Source organism: Crocodylus porosus, unplaced genomic scaffold, assembly GCF_001723895.1.
Source record: "Crocodylus porosus isolate Cpor-Errol unplaced genomic scaffold, CroPor_comp1, whole genome shotgun sequence".
Lineage (NCBI taxonomy): Eukaryota > Metazoa > Chordata > Crocodylia > Crocodylidae > Crocodylus > Crocodylus porosus.
This window is the reverse complement of record NW_017728943.1, coordinates 115,437,696-115,444,646: the sequence shown is the minus strand read 5'-3', so window position 1 is coordinate 115,444,646 and position 6,951 is coordinate 115,437,696.

Here is a 6,951-nt window from a genome sequence, read left to right as displayed (position 1 = left end):
CCCTACCCTGGGGGTATTCAAGAGAAGGTTGGATGTGTATCTAGCTGGGGTAATGTAGGCCCAGCACTCTTTCCTGCTTATGCAGGGGGTTGGACTCGATGATCTATTGAGGTCCCTTCCGACCCTAGCATCTATGAATCTATGAATCTATGAAAAAGAAAAATGGAGAAAGAAAGAAAAGTAAGGCAGTGATTCTACATCTTTGTTGAATACAGTTCTCAGATCCAGTTTAGATGGCAATCTGGTATCCCTCCCACAGAAGGAGCTGCTATCTAGCCCAGATAAGCTGAATCTAGTCAAATCAAGGTTGAAACATATTTTGGAGTTCTTACCGAGAGATCTTGTTATGCATCCAAAACCTGAGACTAACATTACATATAGCAACCTTTTCTAGCATAGTAGCAAGAGAAAGTGGCTGCAAGATTTCATTTAATCTGGACAGCAGAAGATTTCTTCAAGCTGCTTTAAATGCCAATCCTGTATAAAAAAAGAGCCCTTTTTTCTGGGGACTGAAATAAACACTGACTAAGCATACCTTTGATTACCTTTTCACAAGCATCTGGCTATTGTCCCTCTTTAACTATTGTTTTCCTGATTGCAATCACTCATTCCAAGAGTTTTTTGGAGTCTGAGATCTAAACAGATGAAGGATAAATTGGTCCCCACATTAGATCTTTTTCTGGTATCTAATAACTGGAGATTGGCTTCAGCCCTGAACCACTAAATAGCTCTTCTCATTCTTTTCTTGCAATTAATTATGCTAAGTCTGGTAACTCTAAATATTCTTGATCCCTCTATAATGTTCAGTCTTTTTAATGTCATTGAATGCCATCTTGTTCTTGTGTTATCAAGATAAGTGTATAGAATTCCCTAGTCTGTTGTATATACAAATACTTATTTTATATACTTTTATAATTTCCTTTTCATTAATCTCTTTCTAAGTTGAACAGTTCCAGGTTTTTTCAAATCTCTTTTCACATGAGCATTTTCCAAGACACTCTTTTCTGAATTCCCTCTGGTTCTGCAATAAACTTTTAGAGGTGAGGTGACTAGTGCTGTGCACAATATATAGGGGAGGCCACATCACTGATTTACAAAGACGCTTTATAATATTTTTTGTATTATTCTCCATTCTTTATGTATCCTGAAATCTTGCTAGCTCTTTTGACTGCAGAGGTTTTCAGTAAGCTGTATCCACTGACACCAGGATTGCTTTCTAGAACCTAATGTATTTGGTTTGGAACCTGTAAAGTATTTGTTCTGGAGCTGATATCCTTGGTTTTGAACTAATGAAAGGTGTTTGAGTAGTTTAAACTTCTCTTTGCAATGTATGCTACTTTGCATTTCACAACACTGAATTCCATTTGACATAACTATGCTCATTCACCTAGCTTGTTAGGTCTCTCTGAAATTCCTCACTGGTCTTCAGTAACCTGAATACCATTGACATCTGCAAATTTTGCTACTCATTCCCCCTCCCATTCCAGACCTTTATTAAATATTAAACATGTGACCTAGCCTGAAACCTCTTGGCACCCTGATGTTAACCTTTTGCCATAATGAAAATAGATCATTTAATGCTACTCTTTGCTTTGTGTCTTCTAGCGAGGATGTAAGAACACTGAAGTGCAGGTAGAAATATCTGCTGTGTCAGTTATAAATAGCTGCATTGAGGGTTGTGAGACTGTTACAGCCTTGGAACCAGTCTTATAAGCAGCTGAACATTCAAATCCCATTGAAATCAATTTCTGGTTTCTAATAATAATATACATTTTAAAAATAGGATTTTTTGAAGAACAAACAAAAGATAAAATTACTTATTGTAAATATTATCAGCCAGAACATTAATCAATAATTTATTGCTTAAGGCAGTTGTTCTCAACCTTTTTGACTTGAGGCATCACTCAGAAATTGCTAGCTGGTATTTTTCACTTGTTTTCTGACTACAGAAAAATAAAGCTATTTTGTTGTAAACAACTCAGAGGGCACATCCAAACAAAGTGCATGTGTGGTATATGGTACCATAGACCCATTTGCGGCACTACACACCACATCTGTTGCACATGCAGGCATCCCCCATGTTGTTACTTTGCAGCACAGGGCATTTTTTTGATACTGGGAGATCTTGGTGTCCAAAAAAAAAACCTGCCTAAAAAACCAGGGTGGTGTACATGGCAGCAGTATGTGCTGCCTGAAACCAGAGCCTGGCTTGCCAGAGCCAAATTCTGGCTGCTGCCTAGGCTTCTGCTGGATCGCCACAGCTGCAGCCCCCAGGATCCCAGGTAAGGCTGCTGGGGCCAGCCCAGGTGCTGGCCTCAGCTTCCTCTACCCCACCCAGGGCAATGTGCCACGCACCACGGTGCACTTGCACAGGTGTTCTGGCGGGGACAAGTAGCAGCAGCACATATTGTGTCACTGCTGTTTGTCCCAAGGAAATGCATATTTCTGCTTGTGGAGATGCACCCAGAAAGACGATAACAGGTCAGAATGGTTTTGACACCATGGATTCTTATTTGAAATTGGAGTCAGAAGCAGATTGGCCAAGTTTGCTGATAATACCAAACTCTGGGGTAAAGCATCCACACCAGAAGACAGGTGGGCGATCCAGACTGACCTTGACAGGCTCAGCAAATGAGTGGACAAGAACCTGATGGTGTTTAACCCTGAAAAATGCAAGGTTCTCCACCGTGGGAGGAAAAACCTGCAGCATCCTTATAGGCTCAGCAGTGATATGCTGGCTAGCACTATGGATGAAAGGGGCTTGGGGGTCAGGATTAACCACAAGATGAATATGAGCCTTCAATGCAATGCTGCAACTAGTAAAGTGACCAAAACGCTGGCTTGCATCCATAAATGCTTCTCAAGCAAATCCTGGGATGTCATTTTCCCATTGTACTCGGCCTTGGTGAGGCCGCAGCTGGAGTACTGCGTCCAGTTTGGGGCTCCACAATTCAAAAAGGATGTGGAGAAGCTTGCGGGAGTCCAGAGGAGAGCCACACGCATGGTCAGAGGTCAGGAAAGCAGACCTTACGACGACAGGTTGAGAGCTATGGGGCTCTTTAGCCTGGAAAAGCGTAGGCTCAGGGGTGATCTGATGGCCACCTATAAGTTTATCAGGGGTGACCACCAGGCTCTGGGGGAAAGTTTGTTCACCAGAGTGCCTTAAGGGATGACGAGGTCGAACGGTTATAAACTCTTGCAAGACTGTCTTGGCTGGACATAAGGAAGAATTTCTTTACTGTCTGAGCCCCCCAAGGTCTGGAACATCCTGCCATCGGAGGTAGTTCAAGCACCTACATAGAACACCTTCAAGAGAAATTTGGATGTTTATCTTGCTGGGATCCTATGACCCCAGCTGACTTCCTGCCCTTTGGGCAGGGGGCTGGACTTGATGATCTTCTGAGGTCCCTTCCAGCCCTAATGTCTATGAAATCTATGAAATCTCTGTGTTTATTTTAAGAATTACACTTGCACACATAGCAATGCTACCATTACATGGCACCCCAGGACACCCTGGAAAGGGTCTCAAGGCACCCCAGAGTTCCACAAAACCCTGACTGAGAATCTCTTCCATCAGCTTATCACTCTACAAGTTATTTTCCAAATCAGCTCTTGCACATTGAATCCAGTCCACACTCTAAAATTCCAGCCATATCTTGCCTAGAGGAGAAATCTTGTCTCACTTATAATTAGATAATCAGTTAAACAGAGCATGCAACCTCCATGTTTTAGGCACAACAAAGAATCTTCTTTATCAAAGGAGGAATTTAAAATGGCCTTTGGTAACTTAAGTAAAGCCTGAAGCAAAAAAAAAAAAATTTGCTGCATGAGGCAAACCTAAAAACCTATTGCTTCATTTCCTAAGTTTCTGGGCATTCATGGTTTCCACTACAGTCACTGACAGCTCCAGGTGTTCAGCACCTCTGAATAATCAAGCCTCTGGGTTGTCAAAACACAGGATAACCATCTGAAGACAGTCACAATTTCTTCAGTTTCACTAATGGTAAAGCTGCCACTGTGATCTTAGTATTGCAGCTGAACAAATTCAGGATAGCAATATTTACTTTATCTAAAAATTTATATTCTCTCTTTTACCATTGAATAATTGAGTAGGTATCAAATAGCAATGCTTCAATTATTCATTAAGTTATTTCACTTAGTAGAAAAATGGCTGTAGGCAAATAAGTGTCACTTGTATTAGAAACTGTGAACATCTTCATGAGCTTTGCTAATCAGGTCCTTACTGCTTAGAACCAAAGTCTTTATTCAAATATGAAAACACAATAAAATCACTCAGTAGTGGCTGTGGTAAAATTCTGATAATAAGGCAGCATTTGCCTTCTTTCAGAACATTTTCCTCTCCTTTCTCTTCTGTTTGATCAGTCCAACATATTCAGAGGTGATATTTGCTGTACGCCATATATAAATGTGGCAGCCAAAAAAAAATCAGAGCTTACCTTTAGCACTCCAGCTTCCCAGCGCTTCATCCAAATATCAAGGGGGCTGGAATGATCTTGATTTTGTCAGTTGCACAGAAAGAGGCATTTCTGCTAGTTTTCAGGTGGAAGTTTAAAGGGATGTTTTATTTGGTGAGATTTTAGCGATCACAGTAATGGAGGTGATTCTTACCATGTTAAACTCTTCCTTTCTTTTAAAGAGTCTTTGAGCACTGGCACTTCTGGAGATGGAAGCGTTCTTTTTATTTTTTATGTCTTGGTGATTTTTGTAAAGAAGGTTTAAAAAGTTTACTTCTATCTTTGGGATAGGAAAGTACAATTATTTTCTGTGTGTATAAGGGGATTCAGCATTGGTATAAGAGACCCTGGATTCTTTGCAGGGTTAGATTCCTTATTCCCCTGGGACAATCAGGGTTTGCAGCTAGCTGGCATATAGATAGTCACAGAAAACATCTGTACTTTGCTGAGATGCTCCCACTGATTGCTGCAACTTTTTATTTCAAAAGCAACTGCTTCTTCAATCAGCTGCATGGGACTTGACAGATTGCAGCTGTGGAGAATCAGAGGTCTTTGATGTAAAACCATAGTAAAGAGTTGAGTGACTCATCCTTCATTAACAAAGCAGGTAGTGAATCACTTGGTTATGAATGACCTGGAGTATACTGTCTTAGGTGCTTCTACAACAGATATTAATTCTTCTTTGGCAATCCCTCTCAGTCGAGGATGATTTTCTTCCATGATTGTCTTATCTGTGGGTCTGAAGATGACTGATGAGGTCAATCAAGGATTGATAGACTGCTGCAACTTTGGCACATGTTTCTGTGTGGGGTGGGTGACTCCAGATTCTTGATTCAGTCCATGACAGGCTGTTTTTGCCACTTCTGCTTTTCCATCTCCTGTTGTCATCGTAAGATTTCAAAATACTGAGCTCCTTGCAGCAGACTTCTTCCATTTGGGGAGGTCTTGGGTGGCAGTCTAGCAGGAGTTGAAGTTGATGTTGGATTTTTTCGGGCTGGCCTTGAGGACATCCTTGAAGTGCTTTCTTTGTCCCTTCACTTGAGCATATGCCTTGATTGAGCAGACGTCCGCATGATGTGGCTGTCCCTGTGAAGTTGATGTTGGATGATCATCACCTCGATGCTCACCGTGTTTGCTTGTGAGAGGACCTTAGTGTTGGTGTATATATCTTCCCATTGGATTTGAAGGATCTTTTGCAGGCATTGTTGATGTTACAGATGTCCAGCTTAATTCATCATCATTCTTTGCCTGCTCTGTGATGGTATATGAGCAGTGGTAGTCACTAACAGATCTATCATAGATCACTTTGAAGTTAACATGGGAGTGAGCAAGGCTACATCTTTGCACCAACACTCTTTTTGATATTCCTTATTGTGATGCTACATCTGACCACCAACAAGATTTCAGTCAGAGTGGAGCTAAACTATCAAATAGATGGCAAACTGTTTAACCATAGCCAGCTCCAAGCCAAAACCAAGACCATCCTAACCTCAATCATTGAATTCCGGTAGTATGATGATGCTGTAGTCTGTGCTTACTTGGAAGCAGACCTTCAGGCAATTGTTGATGTCCTTACCGAGGCATACAAGAAAATGGGGCTGATGCTTAACATTCAGAAGACTAAGGTCCTGCATCAATAAGCTCTTAATGAGCAGTCCCCAGCTCCAGTAATTCAGATTCATGGTGAGACTCTGGAGAATGTTGAGTATTTCTCATACCTCAGAAGCCATCTCTCACAGAAGGCTGACCCTGAAGAAATCTAACCTTGCCTCAAATGTGCAAGTGCAGCCCTTGGAAACCCGAGAAAATGGGCATTCAAAGATCATTACATCAGCTCCAAAACCAAACTTATGGTTTATCAAGCAGTTGTGATCCCTGCCTTACTATATGGAACTGAGACACAGACAACATACAGGAGACGCCTCAAGTCATTGGAGAAGTAGCATGGATATGAATTAGAGTTTAACTAAAGGTATACTCTGCAGACTGAAAAGTAATGCACAGGTATCCAAAGGTAGCTTGGGTACCAGAACCAATCTATCCCTAGCAGAACCAATCTATCCCTTACTTCTCGGCAGAGGAAATTCAATATATAGGACTAAATAGGACATCCTGGGTCCCTGGGTCCCATCTCCTGCTGTCACTTGCAGCCAAGTCCATAATATCCTTTTTCACAAGCTGATTAAATTCCAACTTAAACTGTTTGTTTTTCATCCCTGCTACCACTACTGAAAGGCTGTACCCACATTTCTCTGTTCAGAACTCCCTGTCTTGATGTCCATTCTGCCTTGAGCCTAGACTGCTATTGAGCTTGACCATTTACAAATATCTTGGGTATCTACATTACACTGCAGTGGAGGCATTCCTTTGCTACAGAGGATCTTTCAGACTTCCCAATGAACAAGTGATTAATAAGCCATCAATGTTGAATTTTCCCTTGTAGCCTTAGAATACAAAGCAGATTGAGTTGCATCAT